The sequence below is a fragment of the Rhinoraja longicauda genome, unplaced genomic scaffold, assembly GCF_053455715.1.
Source record: "Rhinoraja longicauda isolate Sanriku21f unplaced genomic scaffold, sRhiLon1.1 Scf000119, whole genome shotgun sequence".
Classification (NCBI taxonomy): Eukaryota; Metazoa; Chordata; class Chondrichthyes; order Rajiformes; family Arhynchobatidae; genus Rhinoraja; species Rhinoraja longicauda.
The window spans coordinates 249309-266664 of record NW_027601337.1 but is presented as its reverse complement, the minus strand read 5'-3'; positions in this window follow the sequence as shown (position 1 = coordinate 266664).

Below are 17356 nucleotides of genomic sequence, written 5' to 3'. Positions count from 1 at the left end.
CAATCAGGGACATTCTATTAAAACATGTTACTTGAATGAAGTAGGCCAGAACACTGATTAAGTGTCAGAGAGAACAAAGCATGAGTTGGAGCATCTAAACTGCCACAAGGTTCAGGTTTAGGTTTATTATTGTCTGAAACATGGTGCTGGAGTCTGGCAATGCTTTGCCTGCTCATCCCAGGGAAGGATCTACTACCATCTGACACAAGCGCTTTGGTCTTCCAAATATCTTCACTATCTGGAAGTAGATTAGGGTTAAGAACCATAAGTCTGAGGTTCTCATTCAATGAATTGCTGAGTAAAGGAGATGAGAACAAATGGTTTAGTCCGTGCTAGAAGAGATGGTGCCGGAAATACACGAAACACAAAATTTATTTTTGAAAGGTAGCTCTGGAAACTGTCTGACAGCAGGTAGCTTCAGTGTGTTCAATATAATGTTTGAGGTTAGACAGAGGGAGGCTCCAGCTCAACCAGAGGAAGAGAACTCAACATGAGGAAGAATGGAAGGCACCTATATTAAAACAGGGAGCACGATTTTAAAAAAAAACTTTATTTTTTGGATCATTTGGATATCTTCTGGGGCAGAGGTGACATGTACAAGAGTGATGTGTTATACCTGGACTGGAGGGGGACTGATACACAGGTGGTTGCAACTAGGGGGGTTTAAACTAATTTTAGATTGTCACGGGATCAGGGTTGGATCCAAGGCATTAGTGGATTGAGGATTTGAAGAGGTCCTTCTACAGTTATATTGGGCCCTGGTGAGACCATACCTGGAGTATTGTGTGCAGTTTCAGTCTCCTAATTTGAGGAAGGACATCCTTGCTATTGAGGCAGTGCAACGTAGGTTCACGAGGTTAATCCCCGGGATGGCAGGACTGTCATATGGTTGAAAAGACTGGGCTTATATTCACTGGAGTTAAGAAGGATGAGAGGGGATCTTAGAGAGACGTATAAAATTATGAAAGGACTGGGCAAGCTAGATGCAGGAAAAATTTCCCCAATGTTGGGGGAGTCCAGAACCAGGGGCCACAGTCTAAGAATAAAGGGGAGGCCATTTAAAACTGAGGTGAGAATAAACTTTTTCGGCCAGAGAGTTGTGAATTTGTGGAATTCTCTGCCTCCGAAGGTAGTGGAAGCCAATTCACTGGATGAATTTAACAGAGTGTTAGATGGAGCTTTCGGAGCTAGTGGAATCAAGGGATATGGGGACAAAGCAGGCACACGTTTCTGATTGTGGATGATCAGCCATGATCACAATGAATGGCGGTGCTGGCTCGAAGGGCCAAATGGCCTCCTCCTGCACCTATTTTCTATGTTTCTATTTTCTATATTAGTGAGACAGATGTGAAGTTGGAAGTCAATATAGAGGATAGAGGTCAATCTCAGCAAGTTCACTGGACAGGGCAGGACCTCTGCAGGGAGCAAGGAAAGACTGAAGGATTCAATTGCATTTATTCAAATGCAAGAGGCTTAACAGCAAAGGCGGGTAAATTCTGGGCATGGATTGTTCTGTGGCATTTGGATATTTTAGACATTGCTAAAATATAGCTAATGGAGGGATGTTCCAAAGTACAGATGCTGCAAGCGGGATAGAGGTAAAGAAAAGATAGGTGGGGAGTTGCATTGTTCATGAATGGGAAATTATGGAGGGATTAACCAGTGTGGCTGTATCGGTAGAGGTGAGAAACAAGAGGGGATTATTAGATCATTTGGATTGTACGATATGACTCAGGTAGTCAACGGGAATCAGAGAAATAAATGTGCAAGGAGAATGCAGAGAGTTGTGAGATAGGAAATGATTCACTTTCCCCTAACATAAACTGCGATTTCAACCATGCTAGGGCTTGGATGGGGTGGAATTTGTTGATTTGTTGGCTGTTCAGGAATTTCTGCTGGGGCAATATTTGGAGGACCCCCCCCTACTGGAGTACTGTCAAATGGGGCAGGACAAGTGACTGACGTTTGAGTGGGGGAGGAGACTGGTTCCCATAATTCCATTCGTTTTTATGGAAAATTATGGAAAAGGTGGATCTGCTCCACCAATGTTCTAAATCAGGTCAAGGCAAAGTCTGGTAGTATTAGACAGGATGTTGCAAAAGTTGATTCGCAAAAGTTGTTTGCAGGCAAAGTGACCCCTGGATGTGACGGCTTTAAAGTGAGTTACTGATATTCAATGAAAGAGTGAAGGGCAAGGCTGGATCCCTGGATGACAAGCAATATTGAGGCTGTGGTCAGACATGGAAGGCATGGGCTTATTCGAGGCAGCTAGGATCAGGTGAGTCCCTGGAGAAGTATCTGCAATGCAGGAATTTAGTAAGAAAGAAATCAGGAAAGCAAAAAGGGTGGATGAGATCATTTTGGTTGAGAAGGTTAAGGAGAACCCAGAGATTTTGTAAGTATATTATGGGAAAAAGAAACTCGGGAGAGAATGTGGCCCCTCAAAGACCAAAGCGGGCAACTATATGGGAGGTGCAAGAGATGGGCGAGGTCATCCATGAGCACTTGTTCTTTGTTTTTCTGGTGAAGTGAACATGAAGACTGGGAACTGAAGTGTTAATGAGGGTGTCTTGAGGACAGTCTGCATTACAGTTCAAGATGTACTGGATGTCTTACAATATACGCATGATTGTTAGTCATGGGTTAGGTGTCAGATGCTAGATGCCTTATTTAAACAGGCCGAGAAGCATCTAGGCATGCAAAAAGTAAGCTTGACATCTGTCAAAATGCAACTTGTTCCAATTTATAACTTTAACCTGAACTTGTTCCATCCATTTCCATTACTATTTTTCAACTTGTGGTCCCAAAGTGCTCCTCCATTGACACCTCTCACTTGGCCTGCCTTATTTTCCACAAATAGTTTCTACCTGCTAGGACCGTCTATATATTGTCTGGATATACTTGACAAATTCCACTATATATGAGCCCTTAGCACTATGGTAGTCACAGTCTATGTTAGAAAAGATAAAACCCTTTACTGTGACAACCTTTGCAACTTATTCTTGCAACTCTCTGCAAATCCCAGCATGTTTTTACACTAATTCCAATTGACTAGTCGGTGCCTTTTTTTAATTTCTGAGCTCCACACATATAGTCTCATTGGAAGATTCCTCTGTGTTTTCATGTCAGGCTATTGCCATTATGTTCTGCTGAATCAAAAATGCAATTTCCTCTATTTTCTCCAGCTCTATTCTGCCTCTCGCTGCGATGGAAACTTCAGCTGCCTGTTCTGTTGCTCCCTGAGCTAAATTTCTGTAATCTCTCTTGTACAGGTGACTTCTGTCCTTGATAACATTTCATAGATGAAATGCCTTGCCTCTGCTCTCCTTCTGCATGAAGCTCTCCAGTTGGGGCCCGTTTTGTTACCCTGTAATTCTAGTTTTGTTTAATCTTCAAACGGAAACAAAATCAGACACTTTACAGAACAGAGAGAGGCTGAGAACAGTACTGATATCGCCATTAGACCAGCATTCCAGATCTACTTTGAGTTGCGTTTACACTTAATTAATTTGAACATAAGAGTAAACAAATATTTCACTCCATTCTTCATTTCATTTCTGAATTTAGCCTGGGTCACTGCATAAATGCTGGTGTTTGTACAAGAACTCAAAAGCTGGAGCATAGATCCAGCCTGTTGGACTATAAATAAGGGATCACTGAAACTCGTGTGATAAAAAGCCTTGGTGATCCGCACATATAGAAAATATACAACATAGGTCGTCCACAATAGTATAAAACTGCCAGAAATACTGAAGAGTAAAATGACGGATTTGTTGCGGTTGGCGATCTCAGGGTCGTGCTGCTTCTCACCGCTGTTACAACCTCGGAGCCCCTTGCGAACTTTGCTGGCGATTAAAATGTTCCTCACAGTCATTTGTTTACTCTTATGAAAAGTCCGGGAGCAGAGCAAGGACGCCCGTTGGCTGAGCAGTAAAGTAAGTGCTAATCACAGTTGAACAGGCAGTTTAAAAAGAGCGCCAAAAGGAAGTAGTAGTCAATTTGAAAAGTCCGGGAGCAGAGCAAGGACGCCCGTTGGCTGAGCAGTAAAGTAAGTGCTAATCACAGTTGAACAGGCAGTTTAAAAAGAGCGCCAAAAGGAAGTAGTAGTCAATTTGAAAAGTCCGGGAGCAGAGCAAGGACGCCCGTTGGCTGAGCAGTAAAGTAAGTGCTAATCACAGTTGAACAGGCAGTTTAAAAAGAGCGCCAAAAGGAAGTAGTAGTCAATTTGAAAAGTCCGGGAGCAGAGCAAGGACGCCCGTTGGCTGAGCAGTAAAGTAAGTGCTAATCACAGTTGAACAGGCAGTTTAAAAAGAGCGCCAAAAGGAAGTAGTAGTCAATTTGAAAAGTCCGGGAGCAGAGCAAGGACGCCCGTTGGCTGAGCAGTAAAGTAAGTGCTAATCACAGTTCAACAGGCAGTTTAAGTGAGAAGTCAGGTAAATTGGACAATCAGGCAATTTAAATTGGTGATATAAGCAAGGCTCACAAAAGGGTGCAGCCCTGTTCAGGTGCAGCCCAGTGAGGGAAGTGCCCAGTGAGAAAAGTGCGAGTCTTTGGCTGCGAGTCTTCGGCGAGGAGGCTGAGGTGAGGAGGATACCATTGTTTTAAGCCAGAGCTGGTTATAGGCACAAGGTGATGGCGGAAAAGTTGGTGCGGTGTGTTTCCTGCAGGATGTGGGAAGACAGGGACGTCGCGGGAGCTTCTGGGAGCTACACCTGCAATAACTGTGTCCAGGTGCAGCTCCTGAAGGGACGTGTGGTGGAGTTGGAGAGGCAGTTGGATGACCTCAGGGCCATCCGGGAATGCGAGAGTTTCCTCGACAGGACCTATTGTGAGGCTGTCACGCCAAGGGTCCAGGTCGAGCGAAGGTGGGAGACTGTTTCCGGGGGGAGTGGACGTGGACTACAGGAGACCCCAGTGGCTGTGCCTATTGCAAATAGGTATACCCTCTTGGGAACTGTCGGGGCAGAAGACGTTTCCAGTCCGAGTGGCGGACCTGTTGGCAAGGATACACGACAGGGGAGACCGAAGTCTGGAAGAGCCGTAGTGGTCGGTGACTCCATAGTCCGAGGGACGGATAGAAGATTCTGTGGCAGCAGGAGGGACTTGAGGATGGTCTGTTGCCTCCCTGGTGCCAGGGTTCAACACATCACAGACCGGCTTCAGAAAATCCTAGCGAGGGAAGGCGATCAACCTGAAGTCGTTGTGCACGTGGGCACGAATGACGTCGGGCGGAAGAGGAAGGAGGTGCTACAGCGGGAGTTTATAGAGTTGGGAAAAACGCTGAGAAGTAGGACGTCGAAGGTAGTTATCTCTGGACTGCTACCGGTACCTCGTGCTGGTGAGGCCAGGAACAGAGAGATAGAGGGTATGAATTTATGGCTGAGGGACTGGTGCAGAGAGCAGGGATTTAGATTTCTGGACCACTGGGATCTCTTCTGGGCTAGGGGTGACTTGTACAAAAGGGACGGGTTGCATCTTAACAGCAGGGGGACAAACATTCTGGCAGGCAGGTTTGCTAGTGTGACACCTGTGGCTTTAAACTAAGTAGTGGGGGGGAGGGGTTAACAAATTGTGAATATGAAGATGAGGTAAAAGGGAATACAGGAGATATTGCAAAAGACTCTCGGAAGAATGGGAACAGAAGTTCTAGAGCGGAAAAGAAATTAAGGGCAGGGCCAATTGTGAACGATGTGAGAGGGGAGGTAAATACAGAAGTTAAAGTGTTGTACTTAAATGCGCGTAGTATAAAAAATAAAGTGGATGAGCTTGAGGCTCAGTTAGTCATGGGCAAGTATGATGTTGTAGGGATCACTGAGACATGGCTACAAGAGGACCAGGGCTGGGAACTGAATATTCAGGGGTACACAACGTATAGAAAAGACAGACAGGTGGGCAGAGGGGGTGGGGTTGCTCTGATGGTAAGGAATGATATTCATTCCCTTGCAAGGGGTGACATAGAATCAGGAGATGTTGAATCAGTATGGATAGAAATGAGAAATTGTAAGGGTAAAAAGACCCTAATGGGAGTTATCTATAGGCCCCCAAACAGTAGCCTCGACTTAGGGTGCAAGTTAAATCAGGAGATAAAATTGGCGTGTCAAAAATGTAATGCTACGGTGGTTATGGGAGATTTCAACATGCAGGTAGACTGGGAAAATCAGGTTGGAAATGGACCCCAGGAAAGAGAGTTTGTAGAGTGCCTTCGAGATGGATTCTTAGAACAGCTTGTACTGGAGCCTACCAGGGAGAAGGCAATTCTGGATTTAGTGTTGTGTAATGATCCTGATCTGATAAGGGGACTAGAGGTAAAAGAGCCATTAGGAGGCAGTGATCACAACATGATAAGTTTTACTCTGCAAATGGAAAGGCAGAAGGGAAAATCGGAAGTGTCGGTATTACAGTATAGCAAAGGGGATTACAGAGGCATGAGGCGGGAGCTGGCCAAAATTGATTGGAAGGAGGCCCTAGCAGGGAAGACGGTAGAACAGCAATGGCAGGTATTCCTGGGAATAATGCAGAGGTTGCAGGATCAATTTATTCCAAAGAGGTGGAAAGACTCTAAGGGGAGTAAGAGACACCTGTGGCTGACAAGGGAAGTCAGGGACAGCATAAAAATTAAGGAGAGGAAGTATAACATAGCAAAGAAGAGTGGGAAGACAGAGGATTGGGACTCTTTTAAAGAGCAACAAAAGTTAACTAAAAAGGCAATACGAGGAGAAAAGATGAGGTACGAGGGTAAACTAGCCAATAATATAAAGGAGGATAGCAAAAGTTTTTTTAGGTACGTGAAGAGGAAAAAAATAGTCAAGGCAAATGTGGGTCCCTTGAAGACAGAAGCAGGGGAATTTATTATGGGGAACAAAGAAATGGCAGAAGAGTTAAACCGTTACTTTGGATCTGTCTTCACTGAGGAAGATACACACAATCTCCCAAATGTTCTAGGGGCTGGAGAACCTAGGGTGATGGAGGAACTGAAGGAAATCCACATTAGGCAGGAAATGGTTTTGGGTAGACTGATGGGACTGAAGGCTGATAAATCCCCAGGGCCTGATGGTCTGCATCCCAGAGTACTTAAGGAGGTGGCTCTAGAAATAGTGGAAGCATTGGAGATCATTTTTCAATGTTCTATAGATTCAGGATCAGTTCCTGTGGATTGGAGAATAGCAAATGTTATCCCACTTTTTAAGAAAGGAGGGAGAGAGAAAACGGGTAATTATAGACCAGTTAGTCTGACATCAGTGGTGGGGAAAATGCTGGAGTCAATTATAAAAGACGAAATTGCTGAGCATTTGGATAGCAGTAACAGGATCGTTCCGAGTCAGCATGGATTTACGAAGGGGAAATCATGCTTGACAAATCTACTGGAATTTTTTGAGGATGTAACTAGGAAAATTGACAAGGGAGAGTCAGTGGATGTGGTGTACCTCGACTTTCAGAAAGCCTTCGACAAGGTCCCACATAGGAGATTAGTGGGCAAAATTAGGGCACATGGTATTGGGGGTAGGGTACTGACATGGATAGAAAATTGGTTAACAGACAGAAAGCAAAGAGTGGGGATAAATGGGTCCCTTTCGGAATGGCAGGCAGTGACCAGTGGGGTACCGCAAGGTTCGGTGCTGGGACCCCAGCTATTTACGATATACATTAATGACTTAGACGAAGGGATTAAAAGTACCATTAGCAAATTTGCAGATGATACTAAGTTGGGGGGTAGTGTGAATTGTGAGGAAGATGCAATAAGGCTGCAGGGTGACCTGGACAGGTTGTGTGAGTGGGCGGATACATGGCAGATGCAGTTTAATGTAGATAAGTGTGAGGTTATTCACTTTGGAAGTAAGAATAGAAAGGCAGATTATTATCTGAATGGTGTCAAGTTAGGAGGAGGGGGAGTTCAACGAGATCTGGGTGTCCTAGTGCATCAGTCAATGAAAGGAAGCATGCAGGTTCAGCAGGCAGTGAAGAAAGCCAATGGAATGTTGGCCTTCGTAACAAGAGGAGTTGAGTATAGGAGCAAAGAGGTCCTTCTACAGTTGTACCGGGCCCTGGTGAGACCGCACCTGGAGTACTGTGTGCAGTTTTGGTCTCCAAATTTGAGGAAGGATATTCTTGCTATGGAGGGCGTGCAGCGTAGGTTCACTAGATTAATTCCCGGAATGGCGGGACTGTCGTATGTTGAAAGGCTGGAGCGATTGGGCTTGTATACACTGGAATTTAGAAGGATGAGGGGGGATCTTATTGAAACATATAAGATAATTAGGGGATTGGACACATTAGAGGCAGATAACATGTTCCCAATGTTGGGGGAGTCCAGAACAAGGGGCCACAGTTTGAGAATAAGGGGTAGGCCATTTAGAACGGAGATGAGGAAGAACTTTTTCAGTCAGAGGGTGGTGAAGGTGTGGAATTCTCTGCCTCAGAAGGCAGTGGAGGCCAGTTCGTTGGATGCTTTCAAGAGAGAGCTGGATAGAGCTCTTAAGGATAGCGGAGTGAGGGGGTATGGGGAGAAGGCAGGAACGGGGTACTGATTGATAGTGATCAGCCATGATCGCATTGAATGGCGGTGCTGGCTCGAAGGGCTGAATGGCCTACTCCTGCACCTATTGTCTATTGTCTATTGTCTAAAACATTGAAAAGCAGAATTAAAGCAAATGGGAGCAAGGGAGTGAGAATACGATGGAGCCAAGCGAAGGCTGCCCATGCTTTGGATGCATGGAAGTTTGTTGTTAGGAGGCAGTCCCATTGGACATTGTTGGTTACATATCGAGGTCCAAACGCAAAGTACCAGGGGATACATTTCAAACAGAAGATTGTGCACACAACTGCTATTACCACTGCTGCCGTTGTCTCCGTACAATATTTTGTTTTCAGCTGTTGGCAACAAATGGCAACAAAACGGTCAAATGTGAAAGCCACCGTTAACCAGACCGCACAATCCTGGCATGAGGCATACAGAAGAACAATGAGACGACACATTAGAGAGGTATCAAAGAAAGAACCTCGAAAATAGAAATAAACAATCTTATACAGTATGACATCAGAGATAATGACCAGCAGATCTCCAACTGCCATGGACACCAGGTAGTAGGTGATGCCTTTAGTGAGGCCACATTTACCACGGGACAGGATCACAATTGCCAGTAAATTCACTGCAAAATGAGAATAAAACCGAGTTATTGGAGAGATATACAACAGAATAGAACACAATTGCAATAGTTTGTTTAACGCGACCAGGAGACTGGATCGGGAGAAGAAAATCATCGGGAATTCAACGAAAATAATTTGGAAAATAATTATAAATGGATGTTGTATCTTATAAAGAGTGACAGAGACTACAAAGAGAAAGCGAAAGTCGAAAATTGGTCCCAACCAGAAACGTCACCCATCCTTTTTCTCCACAGAGGTTCCAGCACTTTGTATCTATCAAATCTGCATTGTGCGTTTTTCAATGCTTTAATCAACGAATAAATGGTTATGTGTATCACTGAGAAAGTAGCTCACTGGGTTAAAGCAAATGATCTCAAGATACCAAATATCACAAGTACCAAGTGTATGCAGAAGCCGTTAACAATAATCGCTCGACCTGCTCATTCCCCACCAAGATTAGTTATGAACTGGTAAATTATGCTACCAAGGTTGGAGTATTGTTTCAGATAATCTTTTTAATGTTATTTTTTACTTGGCCAAGATTAATCTAGATAAATTCCAATAGATATTTGGATTTTGAAATGTGGGTAAGAACAGTTTAGAAATTGATGGGGTTAATAATGATTTCCTGCACCAATTTGTGAATACAGCTTATATTTGTCAAATTAGATAAAATAATTGAAAACAAATGAATGAAAACCAAAGTTCCAGAGGGCGTAGCAGTGGAGAGAAATAGAAAGATTACGTTTTGGGTGGGGACGCTTCTACAGACTGAATTTTTCACACCGAAGAAGGGTCCCGACCCGAAACATCGTCCATCCATACCCCTCCACAGACACTACCTGGCCCAATGAGTTTCTCCAGAACCTTGATTTTTGATCAAGGTTCCCGCATCTGCAGTCTCTCGTGTTTCTAAATGAGCACATATGTATTTCGTACAGCTATTGAAAAGGCATGTAATAAACTGAAGGGCAAAAGCCTGTTGGCAACGTACACAAATAGAACAATGCAGACGTGAGTTTAAGAATGAGGATGAATCGGGAAAGTTCTGGTCGACCTGAGACATCCCTCCTCTATCCACAGATGCTGTGTGGCCTGCTAAATATCCCCACCATGTTCAGCATCGATTTCACAATCCCAGCATCTGCTGCTTTGAATTTTGCTCCAAAGTTAGCAAAGTCAACATTCCTGTTTCTCGCGGTATGCTCAGAATAGTGGGGAGCACCGCCAGTTACAATGGGAAACCAAGTAACAATGCCAACGTTTGTAGATTCTAAATAGACCACGCACTGCAGAAATAAGTTTACATAATTAACTATGGCTTACCAAGAATACCAAAGGCTGCGAGGACCGGGTAGTAAACAAAATCAAGCGGGTGAATCAGATCTTGTCGGTGCATCTTGATTGAACAGTAGTGATTACTGGATCCGACTTACATATTCAATGGCAATTATATTTATACATAGAAATACCTGCCAGTGGGGCCATTAGATGTCTCAGCAGTTAGATTAGTTACAGTCGGCTAAACAAACAAATTTCCCAAATAGTTGTGATAATTTTGCTGAATAGGATTTTGAAATCTGATATTTGAAGTTATGAATATCATAATACCTCAACCTTCTGCAGTCCAAGGAATAGAGTCCTAGCCTGTTCAACTTCTCCCCATAGGTCAGACCCTTGAGTCCTAGCAACATCATTGTAAATCTTCTCTGTACCCTTTCAGCTTTACAAACCTTTCCTTTAACAGGGTCCCCAAAACTGAACACAATCCTCTAAATAGAGTCAAAGAGTGATACAGTATGGAAAGAGGCCCTTCGGCCCGACTCACCCACACTGGCCAACAATGTCCCAGCTACACTCGTTCCACTTGCCTACGCTTGGTCCATATCCCTCCAAACCAGTCCTTTCCATGTAGTTGTCTAACACGATGGAATAGTCCCAGCTTCAACTACCTCCTCTGGCAGCATGTTCCATACACCCACCACCCTTTGCGTGAAAAAGTTACCCCTTCTTCTTCTTGCGTTTGAGGCAGTAGAAGTTATGTAACACCCCCCAGGTGCTGTAGCCAGTGCAATGTGCTGTTGTCGAGGGCCGTGAGGTCTACCCCTCCACCAGGGGGATGGAGGACAGTGCAGTCGAAAATGCCGTGCTGCGCTGTTTGCTGGTCTGCTCCACACAGGCAGGCTGCTGATGGACGCAACCCAAGCTGGTTCTCCATGCTCCTAGTATGTTGAAACCGGAGCCACAGAGGGTCGCTGCATGACGGGAGAAAGGGTGACGAGACGACAGGCGTTGAGGTCCCAGTTGCGTGGATCCTGGGCGAGGTGGTGCAAAGGATGTTTGGCGTCTGATGGGGCCTTGCACACCAGCCTATGAGTGAAGAACTCTCTGCGAAGCTTGGCGGGTGCGATGCCTGCGAGCACCGGCAGGAGATCCGTCGGAGTAGGGCGTAGGCAGCCAGTGATGATCCACATGGTGCATGGTGTCATTGGTATGAGCGCTGCGGCACCATGCTGGGGCGGCGTAATCAGCGGCGCTGAACATGAGTGCAAGAGCACTGGTTTGGAGAGTAGATGTACATCCTCGTAAATCTTTTCTGAACCCTTTCAAACTTGACAATATCTTTCCTATAACATGGTGCCCAGAACTGAACGCAATATTCTAAATGCAGTCTCACCAACGTCTTATACAACTGCAACATGACCTCCCAACTTCTATACTCAATACTCTGATTGATGAAGGCCAAAGTGCCTAAAGCCTTTTTGACCACCTTATCTACTTGCAACTCGACCTTCAAGGAACCATACACCTGTACTCCTAGACCCCTCTGCTCTGCAACACTCCCTATCTACCTGCGACTCGACCTTCAAGGAACCATGCACCTGTACTCCTAGATCTCTCTGCTCTACAACACTACCCAGAGGCCAATCATTCACAGTGTAGTTCCTGCCCTTGTTCGATGTCCCAAAATTCGGGCACCTCACACTTCTCTGTATTAAATTCCATCAACCATTCCTCCGCCCACCTGGCTAGGGTTAGGTTGAGATTTGTCGGACAGTAGGCCAAAATGCCCTCTGCGGCTTAATGATCTCCCCCTGGAGATTCCTTTTCGCCATATACTGCCACTTTAGTCTGGCCCACGGTCTCATCACCCTTGTCCAAATCTGTTCGTCTTTTCACTTGCCCTTCTGTCGATTTTTAGGAGTCAGTCAGGTTCTACCCTAAGTTTGAGTTTATGCTAGGTTCAGGCCATTGGGTTCTTTCGTCTGTAACGCTTTGATCCGTGCATTAGGGTTAGGGTTAGGGTTAGGTTGTCATTTATCGGACAGTGGAACAAAATGCCCTCTGGTGCTCAATGATCTCTGCCTGGAGATTCCTTTTCACCATGAACTGCAACTTTGCTCTGGCCCACGGTCTCATCACCCTCGTACAAATCTGTTGATCTTTGCACTTGCCCTTCTGTAGATTTTTAGGAGTCAGTCAGGGTCCACCCTAAGTTTGAGTTTATGCTTGGTTGAGGCCCTTGGCCTCTCGCGTCTAATGCTTCAATCCATATCCCCTCTGCCCTCTTCCGACACCCGGTTGACCAATTTATGTTTGTTTCTAGGCCCATGATCTCTATGGACTGGGTCCCGTGCTGCTGGGAGTGTCAACTACTGGGTATGGACTGGTCTCCCTTTATGTGTTGCTGAGGTGTCCTGTCAGGCTGACTCTAAGGCTGTTACCTGTTTCGCCTATGTACAGTAAGTTACACTCCTTACATTAAACTGCATACACCCCATTATTTTGCTCACATTTTATCCTCTGTGCTATCCAGTCTCTCCTGTCACCCTGTTCTATGTTTTTGTCTATTACCCAGTGGGAGCAGGCCCCACATTGACATTAATTTGTATCCCTACTGCTCCCCTTGTCTGCTGGTTATATCACAATCTCATTTTTATCCCTCAGCTCTGCCATGGTCTCCCTCTCTTTTCTGGTGAGGTTTGGCCTTTCCTTTGTCATCGGCATATCACAGGCTGTTTTGGTAACGTTCTTTTAAAATGTGTCGTGTTTGTTTGGCTTTACCCACGTTCCAGCAATAGAGGCCAATTTTTGCAATGTTTCCTAGGTGGGATTTGCCGGTTTTACAAATTGTGTCATTATCTCACCCTGCCTCCTGATACCCTTATGGGGTCGGCTCTGTTCTTGCAGAACCCTCAGGTGGTGCAGAATCTGGGCCTTGTTATCAATATCTTAACCTGCTTCCTGATGCCCTTATGGGGTCGGCTCTGTTCTTGCAGAACCCTCAGGTGGTGCAGAGTCTGGGCCTTGTTATCAATATCTTGCCCTGCTTCCTGATACCCTTATGGGGTCGGCTCTGTTCTTGCAGAACCCTCAGGTGGTGCAGAGTCTGGGCCTTGTTATCAATATCTTGCCCTGCTTCCTGGTAGCCTTATGGGGTCGGCTCTGTTCTTGCAGAACCCTCAGGTGGTGCAGAGTCTGGGCCTTGTTATCAATATCTTGCCCTGCTTCCTGATACCCTTATGGGGTCGGCTCTGTTCTTGCAGAACCCTCAGGTGGTGCAGAGTCTGGGCCATTTTATCAATATCTTGCCCTGCTTCCTGATACCCTTATGGGGTCGGTTCTGTTACAAAACCCTCAGGTGGTGCAGAGTCTGGGCCACTTTATAAATAACTCTGCCTGCGACTGCAAAGGAATCTCTCGGTCTCGGTTGACTCCTGTGCTGGTCATGATTCACATTAATACTGTTGTTAAACAATCACACTCACCCCCCTCCCCTCTGCATGTAATTACTCATTTCTGGCTCAGTTAGTACAATGCAATACCACTGTAGTAAACTATAAACATTAAATATCTCTAGTATAATGCAATACTACTGCAGTAAACTATAAACATCAAGTATCTCTAGTACAGTTTCTACAATGCAATACTAGTGCAGTAAACTATAAACATCAAATATCTCTAGTACAGTTTACACCCAGGTGCTCCACAAGTCTTTGGTTTTTTCCGGCTTACGGAGACCACTTGCTGAACTTTTCCCTGGTGAAAGGTAGGGTAGGTACGTCATCGGGGTCATCAGGTGGGTACCCTCCTTCCTCGACGTTTCATTGATAAGCCCACAACGTCTCCAGAGGGCTCAACGGTGAAACCTGGCGTCCCAGGTACACCCCCCTCAGTTCGATACCCTCCTGTTTTAAACTTGCAGCTCAACTCGCAGCTCTACTCAACTTCTAGCCGATAAGGGGTTTTAAAGGGTAGGTTGATGTCCCTACCTTTCTGGATTTACTCCTCCCATGTGCTGAGTCCTGGGACCGGTGACTGGGTAACAAGCCTCCAGTTTCGCTCTCGCTGTAGCTTCATCAGGGAAAAATCAATAACTACTACTGGTCGGTGGGGAGTTTTAAAGGGTGGGTTGAAAATCCCTCCCTTTCTGGGTATGTCCTTCCCATCTGCTGACTTGGGACTGGTCACTTTGGTTGGGACTGTTGATGTCATCCCTATTCTTTGTGTTTGTTTGATTGTTTGTGTTCCTGGCCTCCTGCTGTTTTATCTGCTGTTAATGTTTTCAGCATTCCTCTGGCCTCCTGTCTTTATCATGTTCTGCAAGTCTTTGTTGTGAGTGAGTGGGCTTTGCAAACCTGTACCTGGTCTGTGTGGAGCTAGTGGCCGTTGTGTGGTGGGGGGGGGGGGGGGGGTTGGCTGAGGTGGGAGTAGGTATCGTGTTGTGAGTGTGTAAGGGTCCTATCACTCCCTTCAATTGTCCGTCTTTTCTGGGGGAGCTAGGTGTGTTCCAGGTGTGATGGGGTGGGGGGTCTCTGGGTCTAGAGGGTACTCGGATGGATCATCTATTTACAAAGGTTTAAGATCCTCTTTTGGGGGTCTTTTGGGTTGTTTGGGGAGGTCCTATGCAACCCGATGTTAGGGTTAGATTCTGTGGGTGGGGGTTATTTCCTATCCTTGTTGAGTTGGGGGTAGGTGCCAAGGGTCTTTTTGGGACTGTTTGGGGTGATCCAATGCCGTTCCGTGTTAGGGTTAGGTTTGGGGGGTGGGCACAGGGGCCACCTCTGGCGTGAGGATGGAGGGGGGTGCCGTCTACCTTGCTGGGGTTTGAGGGTGGGTGCCTAGGGTTTTTTGGGGACTGTTTGGGGCGGTCCGGTGCAGTCCGGTGCTGGGGTTAGGTTGTGATTTGTCGGACAGTAGGCCAAAATGCCCTCTGGCGCTTAATGATCTCCCCCTGGAGATTCCTTTTCGCCATATACTGCCACTTTAGTCTGGCCCACGGTCTCATCACCCTTGTCCAAATCTGTTTGCCTTTTCACTTGCCCTTCTGTCGATTTTTAGGAGTCAGTGAGGTTCCACCCTAAGTTTGAGTTTATGCTATGTTCAGGCCATTGGGTTCTTTCGTCTGTAACGCTTTGATCCATAGCCTCTCTGCCCTCTTCCTACGCCCGGTTGACCAATTTACGTTTGTTTCCAGACCCATGATCTCAAGGGACTGGACCCCGTGCTGTTGGAAGTGTCTGCTAATGGGGACGGACTGGTCTCCCCTCGTGATGTTGCTGATGTGTCCTGTCAGTCTGACTCTGAGGCTGTTGCCTGTTTCGCCAATGTACAGTAAGTGGCACTGCTTACATTTAATTGCATACACTACATTCTTTTGCTCGCAGGTTATTCTCTGTGCTATCTGCTTTCTCTTTCCCGTCACAGTGTTCTCTATGTTTTTGGCCATTGTCAAGTGAATGCAGGCCCTACATTGCCTTTGACCGCAGCCTGAGCTCGTTTGGAGGCTAGTACTGACCAAGATATCCTTCAGGTTTTTAGCCCTCTTGAACGCTGACATTGCTTTGTATCCCTGCAGTGTGACAAATCCTCTTTGGAATTGTTCAAAGCGGCCCTTGACTATTTTGTGGGCCTGGACGGCCATGTTACCGTACCCTGTTATTAGTGGCAAGTTGCGTGTCAAGCCTGGCCTGGGTCTGGGCCCTTGCGTGCCTTTTAGGAAGTCTGCCTTAATGTGTCTTAATCTACGTCTGCAGTACCCCCTCTGCCTGAGAGCGGTGAAAAGGGTGGTGGTGGCCTGGGCAAAGTCCTCCTCCCTGGTGCATATCCGGTGAAAGCGTGTCAGTTGTGACTTGACAATACCCCTAAAGGTGTGTTTTGGGTGGTGGCTCGTGGTGTGTAAAAGGGTGTGGGTGTCTGTGGGTTTGAAAAAGACTTTGGTGGCTAGTTTTTGGACTTGGTCGTCAGCTGACGGTAGTTTAAAGACTGTAGTGTCGAGGAAGTCTACCCTCTCCCTGCTTGTCAAAGCTTTAATTTTGATGGAAGGGTGGTGGGCATTAAGTATGTCGATGAACCCCTCTAACTCCCCTTCTGAGTGTGTCCACACTCCCCAGATGTCATCTAAGAACCTGTAGTAGCACATGGGGCGCTTGGGGCATTTCAGGAAGGCCGTCTCTTACCACTCTGCCATGTATATGTTGGCATAAGCCGGGGCAAACTTCTTCCCCATTGCCGTCCCTTTAACTTGTAGGTAGAACTCCCCGTTAAATTCAAAATCGTTCTTTGTCAATCCCAGGTAAAGTAATTTGACTAAGGCCTCGTCTGGTCTCTCCAGGTCAGGATTTCTCTGCAGGGTGTTTTTAACCGCCTCTATCCCCCTGTCTATCTTTATGTTTGTGTACAGGCTTTCCACATCCATGGTAAAGAGTATCGCATCGGGTGGTATGCTAAGGGAGTTGACTATTCGAGTGAAGTGGTAGGTGTCTTTAATGTAGCTAGGGTGTTGCTGTGCCAGTGGATTGAGATAGTGGTCAATGTATTCTGCTACCCCATAGGATTCGCTACTGCAGTCTGACACAATGGGCCTACCTGGAGGTATTTCTCCAGGCACCGTCCACGTGTCTGGGTTTTTGTGTATCTTTGGGAGCATGTAGAATTTCCTCGCTCTGGGTTGTGCTCCTGTTAGGTATTCTACTTGTTTCTGTCGGATGTATCCTGACGTCCTAAGCTCCTCCAAGATTTCCCCTATTTCCTCTTGTGTTTCTCTATATATAGGCTCATCTAACTTGGTGTAGTGTTCTACCTTGTTCAGTTGTCTGTGCGCCTCGAATAGGTACTGTTGTCTGTCCATGATGACGATACTGCTCCCCTTGTCTGCTGGTTTGATCACTATCTCATTGTTGTCCCTCAGTTCTGCCATGGGCTCCCTCTC